Raw genomic sequence first — 14,440 nt, forward strand, 5'->3', positions numbered from 1 at the left:
TATATTCATGTAATATATATTCGGACTAATGATTCCTGGTTTATTTTTGTCAAAAGCCTTTTTGGGGAAGTAGGTTAAAACATAGAGAATTTCTATTCACATTTAACCAAATTTCACTAACTTCCTTTGAATTTTTTAAATTTAGGTTTGATTTCTCTCATTTCCTCCAAGTCAGTTGTATAAAGACTTAATAAATTATAGGACCTATTCAATACCAACTCACTCATCCTTAGAAAATGCCAGCCAAAACTGAGTAGGCACCATTGGAGCAGTATTGTAGTGGTTCTGTTTACTTTGCTAATGTACATTGTTGTAAGGGAGTGAGAAAGTCTTCTGTCTCTGGCATCTTCACAAGTGAATTCCTCTTCCAATGACTTGCATGACTGAGGTAACTAATTAGTGTTTCTTAATATTTTCTGTCTCTTGGTCTTCTCTCCTCCATAGATAAATGCCTGTCATTTTTCCTTCTCCTGTTTCTGCCTCTTCTCTATCTCTAATTTTGGTTTGCCACAAGAAGTAAGTGGCCTTGGAAGGGTCACCTGGGGGTAGTGGAGCCTTTTATTCAGTCCTCACTTGGCAGCTGGCCTTGTTCAACCAGGTTCTTCAAAACCTGGTCTTTTTTTCTGGAGCCAGAACAATGGGAGTTGTCATCCTTATAAAATTGTTAACTGAGTTTAGTGTTTCTTTGTTTTGTTTTGTGTGGTCAAGAATCTTTCAAGTGAACTGAAATCTGAATTCTGTAACATTAAAGGTAGGCTGTTAGAAAAGCCACATTACCAACCTACCAATAGTGTCACTGATTTCTCTTTGTGGAGCTATAGGGATTAGATACAAAGGACAGCCAACGGATCACCGCTATCTTTGCAAAAAGTAAGTGTTAACATCCATTACATATATGGAACCTGGTACATAACAAGATCATGCAATAAAAACATAAATTAGCTTTTGAAAATTCTAGATATTAGGGCTTTGATGCCTCTTGCTGCTTTCCCCAAGTTTAATGTGCATTGGTTTGAAAAATCATGGCTTAAGCCCCCATCAGTTTAACATTAGACCATAAGAAATGCTTGTTAGAGTGCGTTGGACCATGTGGGATTCACTAACTCAATAGCAAAAGCATTTAATCAGGACATAAAGACAAGATCAATAGCAAGTTAACATCAAGTAGTAGAATCATTCTTAGCCTCTGTATTTTAATGGGTACGACTCTCTTATAGGTTTAGAGAGTTATCACTTAAGCCTCCCATGTTCTCTTTTCCTTCCCTTCCTAATTGGGAGAGGGACCTAGTTGATTCACCTCAGTGGCCACTAGGGGAGCACTGTAGTGCATTAGAGTTCTGGACCTGGAGTTAGGAAGACCTGAGCTTCAATCTGGCCTCACACACTTAGTAACTGTGTGACCCTGGGCAAGTCACTTAACCTCTGCCTGCCTCAGTTTCTTCAACTGTAAAGATGGGACAATAACAATAGCTTACTCCAGGGTTGTTGTGAAGATAAAATAACATTTGTCAAGTGTTTAGCACGGTGCCTGGCACATAGTAGGTGCTCTATAAATGCTTATTTTCTCCCTCATGTTCCTAAATGCTAAAAGCTTAGAGCTGAGTCTCTTTTGCCTCAAGGAGCTCTGTGGACATTTCTCAGGAAAAACTCTGTATCAGTGACCCTTCTTAGTTTGGCTCCTTCTTCCTCAGGGGTCCACTGTGACTTGTAGGTTCAGGAATGCCATGGCAATACTAGTCCATGTGGTCTCTCTCTGTTGGCCACAGTTTGTCTTTTCATTCTGGCTTTTGCTCACGGTTCTGGAAGCCCTGCTCTGTGATTCTTCCTCTTCTCCATGGGACTCTCCTTCTGTTTGTTTCTGCCCCTCCTCTAGCTACAAGACCCCATGAAAGTCTGATATCCTGGAGCTTTTTTCTAGCATCACTCTCTGGCCTCTATTTTGAACACATGATGCTGCCCTGCAATTCTCTCATTGAGAGCAAAAGCCATTCCTGCCCATATTACACAGGGTCAGAGCCTTTAGATTGAGATGATTTGGAAAGAGAGATTTTGTGTTCCAGAAAGATAACAAACATAGTCTGGATCTTTTAAAATTTGTTCTACAGTTGTTTAGGACCAAGAGAAACAGTGTTGTATTTTTTTGTGTTTTTAGGTTGTTAGAACTGGAAGTTATCTTAGAAATAAATAACAGTCCAGATCCCTCATTTGTAGATACAGAAACTAACCCCTGTGCTCAGCACAGTGCTTGGCACACAGTAGGACTTTAATATGTTTGTTGACTTCAAAAGGTCAGGTAATTTGCTTATGGTCACATCTAGTTAGTTATACAGCTAAGATTAGAACCCAGGTCCTCTGACTCTGAGGTGGACAGGGCAAGCAAATACATAGGCATTTGGTGATTTGCAGCCTGTCATTGTTTTTAGATTGAAGAGAGGCTGAGTCCTAATCGGGGAAACTATGTAATTATTAGTCCTTGTCACCATGCAAAGTTGTCAGAGTTTGCGAAGACCTTGCTTGGTCATAATGTGCATTCTGGCAAGAAACACTTGAACCATGAGAAGACATGAAATGTTTGAAAACTCTTCCCACTCAATTCCCCCACTGAATGGTGACCACACACACAGGGCTGTTACTTAGTTAAGGCTCAAGCCTTTGATGACACTGGGTCCAGGAAGCTCAAACATTTGAAGAAACAGAGGCTGCATTAGTGTTGTGGAATTAGACCTGGCCTCCTGGTCAGGAGACCTGCTTCTCTTCCCAGCTCTGCCCCCAGCTCAGCTTGGGAAGCCATTTCACGAACCCTCTGAGCCTTGTTCTCTCAGCTATCAAATGAGGGACCATGAGAAGATGAGCTCTGAAGATCCCGCCGGCTCTGCCATCGTGTGTTCTGGGATTCTGACATCCCCATTCTATGAGTTTTTGTTGAGCTGGGGCCAACGCAACATTGCTTGTCAGGGGTTTATGGGATAATATAAAGTTTCATGGGATATCTAAGTCCTGCCTTGTTCAGCTTTTCTGTGAATTTACGCCATTTCCACTTGGGCACAAAGGATCATGTAGAAAGGAAAGCACAGAAATTAGAAGTATTTGTTGAATTCTAGTAAATGGTGGTGGTGTTGGTCGGTGCCTTTTCTTAAATGGTCTTCAAATAGTTAAACTTGATGAAATACTAATGAAGAATTACAGAGTTATTTGTTTGACTTTGCCACTCGGGGCACTTGGCAAATGAGACGATTCATCTCACTGTGCAGCTAGTCTCATTTCTTAAAGAAAATTAATTAATGCAGTTTGTCTTCCCCCCATATCTCTGATTATAGTCCCTTTGTTATCCCTTCACTTCCTGACTTTACTTTTCTTCCCTCAAAGAATTTGCTTTTCCTGTTTCCTTATTCCATCCGCCCCAATAAGTAAAAGCCATTTTCCTCAGTAGTTGCATGTGTTTGTCATTTTCATTCACTTTAGACAAGACAAAAGCATTTCTATGTTAATCCATGGGAAGATTCCCAACTAGGAAATTTTATAGGCACTCATCCTTCTTTTCCAGTATTTAATCAATTTTCTCTTATAATTCTCTTTCTCTGTCTTTGTCTCTCTCTGTCTGTCTCTCTGTCTCTGTCTCTGTCTCTCTCTCTCTTCCTCCCCACCCCCCTCTCCCTCTCCCTCTTGGCTATAGGACTTAGTATTGTTGTGCATCTTCTTTTTGCATGATCACATTTTTTGCGCAATAACGGGTTATTTAATTTACGAACACTGTCATTTTGCCATTAATATTTTTACATTTTAGCTATAATATATCTACCCTCACGATGCCACATTTTCAATGATTTCAAAGGACAGAGAGCTGTTTTCTGTAGTTTTAACAATTATGACCAGAAATGCAATTTCTCTCCAGGAAATAGCTGTATGTTACTTTCTCTGAATCTTCTTTTTCTTATTTTCACAGTGTGGAAATTTCAATTTAGAGACCCAGGAACTGAATATTTGTTTTCTCTTTTTTTCTCTGAAAAGGGGGAGAGTCCTAGAAAGACAGCTATCTCTTAAATCCCCACCCCCAAACTAAAAGGGAATTTTTCCTGCACAGCATCAGTTTGAGAAAAATGGAAATGTTATCAATCATATACTGTGCTATCTTCATATGAGGAAATTTAAATTGCACTGGATGGAGCATGGAGAATTGACATGAGTATGTATAAAAATCTACCAAATGGGGAAGGATATGAGGAAGAAAGGGTAGCAATGGAGAGAATAAGGATTATTCAGAATTTCAGTGTTAAAACCAAAAGCATGTACGTATATATCCTTATGTATGTATTCTTCCACTAAAGACAAGCAAAGCTAACAGAACGGTGTTAGTCTAGGTTATTCTTTTGTTCAGGGACTTTCATAAACTATGAAGTTCTATTTGACTTCCGTCTGTCATTTTTATATACTTCATGTATACTTATAGTCTAATTTGTATTTATTTGTGTGCATGATTTATTACTCCTACTAGATCGTAATCTTCTTGAAGGCAGGGGCCATAACTTATTGTCTTTATCTGCTCCTCCACGTGGCAGTCTGGCCATGATTTAATCTGCACAGTTGCTTCCTCTAACAGTAACCCCTCATTAGTAGAAGGTTTGGATTGCTGTGGACAGAAAAATTAATTGACTCATGACCAACTTAGCTGAGTCCTGGGGCAGTACACACACAAGAAAGGTGTTCATGTCCAAACACAGGTCAGATCAGATGTCCTCTGGGGCTCCTTCCAGCTCTGTGATCATCCGGTGGCAGGCTCATAGCTGAAGTGCCTTTGTTGGGTAGGATGTACCTGACTCCATGATTGGTGGGAGGACCCTTTACGACTCCAGAGTCATGCGGTACCACAAACGGCCTCTGCCCTGGTCAGATCATAAATGAGGGATCCTACATAGGCCTGGGAGCCATGGTTGAAGAACGACATTGATCATCTCCCAAAGGTCCAGAAGAGGACATCCAGGACGGGGAAGGACTTTGCATTTATAACCCATGAGGATTGCTTGAAACAATGGGGATATTTATCCTGGAGAGGAGAAGACTTACAGGTTAGATGATGGCTCTTTCCAAGCATTTGGAGGTCGCTGTGGGAGAGCCTGAGGACCGGTTCTGTGCATGCTCATTTGGCAGGACGTGGGAAGCTTGATTGCAGCCGTTTTCCTGTTCTTTCCAGTGATCGCATTTTTCAAAACAGAAATTGAAGCACACATTCTAACACAGAAAAGTCCTTTGAAAAACTCTTGAAAATATTTCTTCTTTTCTTGCAATCAAGACTTTGGAAAATCTGTGATGTAAGGGCGCGCTCCTAAATTTGACATTCTAAAATACTCAAGTCAAGGACCAAAATTCCTGTGCAAAGTCTTTGGGCTGTCAGAACAAGGCCTGCTGGGAGGAAGGAGCCTGGGTCTGGAGTCAGAGGACCTGGGTTTAAATCCTACCACTGCCACTCACTACCTGTGTGAGCCTCAGGTAAACAAAGCTTCTCTGGGCCTCAGTTCTGTGGATTAGATGGACTCCAAGGTCCTTTCTAGCTCTGGGTCTCTGTTCTGAGAAGCATCCCCCAGGACAAAGGAGTGGTGCTGATCCATTACTGCTCATTTGAGCCGTGTGTTATGAATGAAACGTCATCACATTTTCCCTACTCACAAATTTTGAGGTAAAGCAGTACACAGGACCTTGCTTTTTGCATGCGTAGCCAAACATTTCAAGAATTGTCATGCTTCTTCAGGGCCCTGTTAAATTCCATACTGGATTGTATTCTTGATAGTTTGTCATAAACCCAATTTCTCTCTCTGCACAGAGGGCCTCCTGGCGTTGCCTTGGAAAGCCCCAGTAAAGACAAGGATGTAGGAGGTTCCCTTGTACTGAGAAGGTCATGCCTACGTAAGCCAGTTTGCAGGTCCAACTTGCACGGGTTTTTGGGAGCTTGCTGAAGAATGCACAGAAACCTCAATATTCCTATGGAAGCTTGCTCAGTTCAGATGGATGAGTACAGGATAGTCTTACCTCCTTAGAGTAGATGGAGATAAGGAGTTGAAACAATACTGGTTTTCATTTTTCTCTGCCATCTATTTCATGGGGATCAGGACTGGACCTATGCTTTCATTCACAGAGGTGGTCCAGTGGATAGAACACTGAGGCTGGGCCAGTTACTTAGCTCCTGTTTGCCTCAGTTTCTTCATCTGTAAAATGGGGATAATAGCAGCCCCTGCCTCCCCGGGTTGTTGTGAAGATCAAATAACATAATAATTGTGCAGTATTTAGCACAGCGCGTGTGAATGGCAGTAATTATTATTGTTGTTACGATGCTGCCAACGTTCATCTCCACTTTCTTTGCTGCCTATAACCACGGAGCATGGCACAGAGATTTGAGAGGGGAGGTGACTTGCCCAGGGTCACGCAGCCGGGACCCATCAGAAGAGGAACTTGAACCCAGGTCTCGTTCTCTCTGAAACCATTTTTCGTTTCACTACACCATGGCTGCCTGTGTTACAAAGGATGAACATTCCTTGCTCTTGGTGATAAGTCAGGCTCCTTTGCTATTTCTTCACTGATTTCACATGTGCTAGGTAGAATTTCCTTTGACACCATAATGCTTTGCACATTGAGGACTGCTGTGTTGTTTATTCCAGGGTATGTATACTGTAGTGTCTAAATATTTTTGATTCTGGAAAGAACGTGGAGCAGGAGAGGGATACTGCCTTTGGCGATCAAATCCTAACTCCGCTTTAATGTAGTTTAGTGATTGTTCCTGCTTGGAAGGAATTGCTTCCTCCTCTGATCTCTTCCTGGCCTTTTGGACTCTTCTAATGTGGTGTCTTTATCCGTTGTCATCCCTCCTGCTTGGTTCAGTGATCTCATGTTAGCCCCGTCCTCAGCAGAGGGCATCCTGTGAGGCCGTGGCATCAGAGGGCTTGGGATTCAGAACCCCCCAGGGGTCAAGCCCCAGCTCTTCACTCAGCACCTCTGCATCTCAGCAGGTTTCTCTGGGGCCTCTCTTTCCTCGCCTGTAAAATGGGAGGGTTTAATTAGATGGTTTCTAAAGTCCTTCCACCTCAGAATTATTCTGTGACCCTCCTCACAGGGTGAAGAACTGAGTAGCCAAGCCTGCAGCCATAACTTTATGTCACGCAGTCCCTCCCTACAAGGAGCTGAGGCTAAATACAGGAGGCTGTGCATCAGCAGCTTTCTTACCTTCTTTCACGTATATAGCCCTTAGCATGGTGCCGGGCACATAGGAAGTGCTTGTTGCCTGACTGGTCCGTTTATAAGATGCCGCCAGCCCCAAGAGTCCAAGGCAAAAATAAAACCTCAATTGCACAAGGCCATCACTAGGCCCAACAATACCAACAGTAATTGGTCAGCCATGGCTAACATTCACGTAGCACTTTAATACATAAAAAGAGGCTGAAAAGGAATGTGGGTCAGGGGAAGACACTGGGGTCATGATGAAGGGATGAGATGAAGAGAGAAGAGAAGGCTGGTCTCTCCTTTTGCTGGGAGGATGCATCAAGCAAGAAGGAGAAGCCAGACTGCAGCGGCTGGGGTGGCTGGTGTGACTTCCAGAGCCATTTCTAGCCTATATCAGTGAGCCTTGCCAGCAGGGACGATTTTATGGGTAAGGAAATGGAGGCAGGGAGTGATGAAGGGATTCCCAGGCATCATCCTGGCAGCTCCAAGGCTAGTGAACTCCCATAGTCCTCGCTGTGTGCCACCTCTCTATTTCAGAAAGGCAGCAAAGTAGAGTGGAGTTTCAGAAATAAAAAGAAAATTGTCTTTCTAGGATCATTCAGTATGCATTCAGAAGAGGTAGCCGTGACTGGTTATAGGTTTACATTGTAATTATCCAAAAAGATAAAGCTTGTCAAGGACCCATGATGCAAAATTATATCAGGCCCAGAAAAGTGATACCTGGACTCTGATAGCAAAGTAGACAAAATTATTGATAATTTGCTATAGTGTGATAAGATAATTGACATAATTAAATGCATCTTAAATTTTATTTTATTTCTTTGGTAAATTAACATTTTTCTGTTGGTATACATCGCAATGAAAGTTTCTTTTCTATTTTTCCTGGAAAGGGCCCTGGTCATACAGAACCTTGTTTATGTCTTTCATTCTTCGAGATACTTAAGATAAAACAAAGGAAAATCAGATGAACTACACTTTATTGCTTAAAAGGTAGAAAATTAACATTAATTTCCTAACCTTGAGACTATTGTTATTGAAAATAAATAAAATTATTTTGAATCCATGCTCTATTCAAAAGACAATAAAATCTTTGTTATAGTTTTAAACATAGTGCTGCAAATAAGAATTTAAAGTCATGGGTTTTGGTGAATGACAATTCTGTGCTGGAATACATGTGGCCAAGCCAAGGCAAAGGAAAAGGTGATGCGCTGCTTACTGTGTGATGGAGGTTTGGGTCTTGGTTTCAGTAAGTGACAGAATGGACTTCTGGGCAAGAAAGACCCAGGAGGATAGATTTCCTCTAGATTGTGTTTGGAAATTTCCCAGTCTTGGTTGAGTTAGACTTGCATACAAAGTATGCAGAACCAGACCTCTACCTGGAGGCATGGCTGCGCAGAGATTCCATTACTCTGATGTTGATTTATACATACCACTGGCCCATTATGTGTGCCTAGATTTTGCATCAGCCTATTATGCTTGTGTGTGTACTCAATTGCTCCCATGCAAGGGTGTGATAGGCTTGCCAATCTTTTGTCCACCTCAGGTCCAGAGCCAAACTGGAAGCCCCCAGATGCCCTCCTGGGTGGGAGGGAGGCAGGTAAGTCATGCTGTCCCTGGGACACTGTAACCTCCTCTTCACCCGGGTGATTTTCCATCCTGCCATTCTTTTCTGTGCTCCACCCACCATGCTTTTCTTTGCTCCACGCACCAAATCAGACCACCAGGCTCAGCTGCCCTTGGTCGTGTCCCTTTCCCTTTCAATCTCTTGCTCTGAGAACAGGAATAAAATCAGTACCACCATTCCCTTTGAAGAGGTACCAATTGATTGCCATTTTGTGCTACTCATAATCTTTGCTACTTCCCAGACCATCACTCTGTTCCTTGACTTGCTCACCCATATCTGTTGTCTTACACGTTAGAATGTAAGCTATTTGAGGTCGGAGACTGTCATTTTTGTATTTGTATCCCAGTAGTTAGTGCAGTGCTAGACTCATAATAAACAGTAAATAAATGCTTTGGGAAGCTAGATGGCACAGTGGCTAGAGTGCCAGGCCTAGAGTCAGGAAGACCTGAGTTCAAATGCAGCCTCAGACACTTACTAGCTGTGTGGCCCAGGGCAAGTCACTTACTCTGCCTCAGTTTCCCCATCTGTAAAATGAGCTGGAGGAGGAAATGGCAAACCCCTCCAGTGTCTCTGCCAAGAAAACTTCCAGAGGGGTCATGAAGAGTTGGACACAACTGAAAAATGACTAAACAACAACAAAATAAATGCTTTTCATGAATTCATTTATTGCACTAAATGGCTTGAGAACCCAAGTCCTTTGGCCTTGCCCCTAAGACATACTATATACTTGGGGCCCATAAGTGACTTTCCAGAGGCTTCAAATGACATTATTTAGACTTTGGGGCTAGTTCTCTATCTGAACTGTTCAGGATCAGCAAAGTACTTTACTTCTTTTTTCAAGGAAGAGTGTTATTTTCATCTTATAGCCCCTGACATTCCATGACATTATGTTTGATGGTTAACTCCCAGCTGCAGCCATATCAGATTTAGTGGGCATGTTGCTCCAGGAAGCTCTGTGGCAATCAGTGTATCTCCCCAGATGGGTTTTATTTTGGATTACAATAACAAAGAGAAAGAACTCTTATCTAAGTTTACCAGTCTGGAATTCACACTGATCCAGAAGGAAGTCGTGAAGGTATCATGATAATACTTTGAAGGATGAGATATAAAAAGAACAAAATTTCATTGACTCTTAAGATGTACTCATAGACACTTAGTTATGTCACATGTATTCAGTTTATCTTTATATTATGGGGAGCCTGTGTTGTCTACTTGACCAACCAATCAATCAGTCAGTCAGGATTCACCCAGTGATTCCTACAAGTGTCTGTGGTGTAAAGCTCTGCCCCATGTATTTTTGGAGATTCAAGACTGAAGGACCACAGACTTGCCCTCAAGGTGCTTGCACCTTAATTGAATATAAGAGGAAAGAAAAATTAATTAACAAGATAGTAAATGTTAAGTGCCAGATGAATATTCAGGCTAGGAGTTTCTATATGAGTTTATTGGAGGGTTCCAGGAGAGAAAAATAGAAAAGCCAGACTATGCTTTCCCTCAAGCAGCTTACATTGTGTTAGGGGAGATAACAATATGGAAAGTTTTAGCTTCAGAGTAGTTGGAAAGGCCCCAGGATTCACAAGATGCCATGGAGAATCTCTAGTGTCATTCTCATCCATAAAGCCCCACCAATTCTGAGGATGACCCATTTGCCAGTACTGGAGACTGTGGTGGCAGGAACTTTATTTTCTGGGTTTTTGGTAGCTGGGGCTGCAGCACCCATAGAGGCAGATTCTGGGTCACATCTCCACAATGTTGACTTGCCTGGATGATGGCCTCGGAGACCATGCTGGAAGGAGTACAGGTGATCTAAGCAGGCTTTTGGATGCTGTGTTCTGATCAGAGTCCATACCTGGGAGGGGGGAGTGGCAGTTTGGCTTGCCTGGCACATACTGCCTCATATTTCTGCCTCAGCATGCATTGCTGTTTCTGCTGGCTGGACTTACCTGCTCATCTGTGAAGGTTGTTTGGTGGATAGGAATGGCGGGGACAGAGAATTTGCCCTGATGTTCCTCATGAATGATGGCTGATGGGGCACAGTGCCGTATATGTACAGTATGTATCTACATGTGTATTGGATTGGAAATATCCAATAGGCAGTTCACGATGGGGGAGTGGAGTCTAAGAGAAGGGCTTGGGAGACAGAGATTAGGGAGAGGTGATCACTGAGGCCATGAGACTGCAATGTTTTTCTGAGGAAATGAAAGAGAAGAGGAGCAGCCAGCCAAGTCCTGAATCTTGGGAAATGGCCAAAGTTGGAAGGAGTCTAAGAAGAGTAATGACAGGAAGCAGAGGAGATGGAAAAGAGACTAGATCAAGCCCCAAGTCTACAAGGAAGTTTTTCTCAGCTGCTTTTAGCCCACAATGATCTCTCTCTATTTAGAACCACTTAGCATCGAGGGCATAGCCTTGGAACCGCAGCACCCTGAAAGAACTCTAGAGGCCATTTAATCGAGCTCTGTCATTTATAATAGGAAAACAAAAATGTCAGGAGGTCAGTGATGAGTCCAAGGTCTCCCATTGAGCTGGTGGTGGCAGAGCTGGAGCTAGAACCCAGGTTTCATGAAATAATTATTTTTCTCCTCTGCTTTCCAGGTCAGTTGTTTTTGCTATGAGCTACCTTACATTTTCTTCTATCGCTCAGACTTTTTTCTTTGTTTTAGTATTTCTTGATGTCTTATGGGCTCATTGGCTCCTTGTTGGCCCATTCAAATTTTCAGAGAGTTTTTTTTATTTGGTCAAGGTTTTATACCTCTTGTACCAAGCTGTCACTTCCCTTTCCAATTCTTTCTTCCGTAGCTGTCATTTCTTATCCCCTTTTCCCCTCAAGTACTCTCATTTAATTTATAACAACTTTTAAAATTCTTGCTTTATCTCTTCTGGGTATTCTAGTTGAATTTTTGCCAAGGCTGTGTTTTTCTCTGAGTCTTTCTCCTCTGGGTTCATGTCTTAAATGGCCCTGTTATAGTAATAGTTCTATATGGTGGTTCTATTTTTTGTTTGTTTATTTGATTTTTCTTCTAGTCTCCTTCCTCATCTTGTATTTGATGTTAGGAAGGCTCAGTTTCACTTCTAGAGGGAAGGTCTGGGCTGCTGCTGTTGCTGCTTTCTTGGGAGTGTTGAATGGTGTGTTATTATAGGATCTCAGGGACAGACTGGAGACACACAAGCTTTCAGGGCTCCCATAATCATCTGATCTAGGGCAAAATCTGACTGTTGCCCCTCTGGTCTGAGCTCTGCAAGTTCCTGACCTGGGTCTGAGTGTGAGCAATGGTAGTCTGCCACTGGACGCTGTCCCTAACAGCCAGACAGAGTTGCCTCCCTATTGGTTATAAAGAGCATATGCCACTTTGAATTTTCATTTCTGTTTTAAAATGAATCCTATTTCATTGAATAGATTGTAAGCTCTTTGAGAATTGAGATTCTGCCTAAACTCTTTATCATCTAAGCACTATACCTTGAAAATAGTAAGTACTCAATAAATTTTTGTTGATGCTGATGTTAAAACTATGGTCTTCATCAGGGCTGTCCGAAATGCGGTCCGTGGGCTTCTATAGGGAATTCAGGAATTACTATTTCCTGCTCTTTCTAGCAAACTCATCTTAGCGTTATCAGGTCAGACCAAGTGAATCTTTTAGTTGCTCACAATTTGGCTACATTAGCTAAAGAAACAAGCCTCCCAGATCTGTAAAGAAAGTTTGTCTTGAATTCCAGCCTTCTCCCCTTTTGTATTGACCCTTATCTTTCCTTCAAATAGCAACTATTCTCATGTTCTGTTTCCTCATCAATACCCATCAAAACCTGTCCTCATATCCTTCATTCATACTAAGGTGTAACTGACTTATTTAAAATTTATTTTATTTTATTTTTAATTTATGAAATAAAACAAGCATTTCCATAACATAGTAGAATTTTAAAAAGATTGCGCATGGAATTGCAAATGTTATGTACAACTTGTTATTCCTTTTAAATATATAATAAAGTTCTCATGTAACTTTCTTTTTTGTTTATTCCCTCCCCCCCCCCGATGGCCACCATTAGACATAAATAAGTATATAGGTAAAATCATTTTGTATATGCTTCTATTTATCACTTCTTTGTCTGGATGCTGATAGTGGCTTCCTTCTTAGGTCCCTTATAGTTAATTTGGATATTTATAATAGTCAGAATAACTTAATAGCTCTTCAAACAACATTGCTGTTACTGCATACAACATTCTCTTGATTGTGCTCATTTTGCTCTTTATTATTTTGGGATTATTTTAGATTTTTTAAAATTTAAATTTAAAACAACATTCCTCTGAGGGGTATTTATGTTTTTCAAAGATATCATAGTTTTAATATCATAGTTTTAAGAGATAAAGGGTTGAATTTCTGCTATCAGTTGCTTATTAGTGGGAAGAGAGGAGACTCCAGGGCCCACCGGTTTCCCCTTCCACCCACACCTATACCTGATGAAGCAGGAGGATTGCTTATTTCCTGAACTATGAGGAAGATGAGGTGTTAACTGTTAGATCTTGTAGAGCAGTCAAGGAAAATGAGAACTAGAAATAAAGATGGCAGCATTTTGGTGCTGGGCCATGGAACTGATGAAAATAAGGAGCCAGATTTTAGCATTCAAAGGAATAAAGGGATGGTATGGAAATTGAGGTAGCAGGTATTTGTTCAATAATGTTTGCAGTAAAAGGAGGGAGAAAAGTAGAATTATAACTCGAGAGGAGGGCAGAATCAAATGAAGGGTTTTTAAATTATTGCTTGTTTTTAAATTATAGGGGAAACCATTGCGCATTTGAAAGTAAAGTGCATAGGGAGAGATTAGAGATGTTTGAGCTAGTATAATTTTGAGAGAACATGGTGAGAAGGGTATGAGACAAAGAGCTCAGGCCAAGGCTTAGCTTTGGAAGGAAGGTAGAATTCCCTTGCAGGAAAAATAATATGAGAGATTTTGAGATAAAAAGGGTAGATAATGGATGGTGTAGGCCAGATACCAGCAATCTCCTTAAGAGAGGAGATATGGTGATCTGCTAATGATGGGGACTGAGGCCTTGAGAAGAGTGGAGAGTTGGGATAGCATGAGAATTGACCCCAAAATGCATAAAATTGGCTTGCCAGCAGCAACAAAGGCCAAGATGGAGTGAACTTCAATTTACAGTGGAGCAATTTTCAAGGTGAAGCTAAGTGGCCCAGTGGATAGAGCGCTGGCAGGAATCAGGAAGATCTGAGTACAAATCTGGCCTCAGACACTTACTAGCTGTGTGACCCTGGGCAAGTCACTTCCCCCTGTTGGGCTCAGTTTCCTCATCTGTCAAATGAGCTGGAGAGGGAAATGGCAAACCATTCCACTATCTTTGCCAAGAAAACCCCAAAAGGGGTCATGCAGAGTTGGGCATGACTAAAAAACAAACGTTTTCAGGATTCTATAATTTTCTTTTGTAAGATTTGTAGTCTGGAGGTAAAAGGAGATAAAGGAGAGGGTGGCCAGAATGGTAGCAGTGACCCTTGACCAAGGACTGATTTTGTGGGTCCCCCAGCAGGAACTGGCTTGTCTGTTAGCAATTGCCTCGATGACCCGACATGGACTCTGAACATGGTGCACAAATATACGTGATTGTTT

This window comes from Trichosurus vulpecula, chromosome 1 (assembly GCF_011100635.1).
Source record: "Trichosurus vulpecula isolate mTriVul1 chromosome 1, mTriVul1.pri, whole genome shotgun sequence".
Lineage (NCBI taxonomy): Eukaryota > Metazoa > Chordata > Mammalia > Diprotodontia > Phalangeridae > Trichosurus > Trichosurus vulpecula.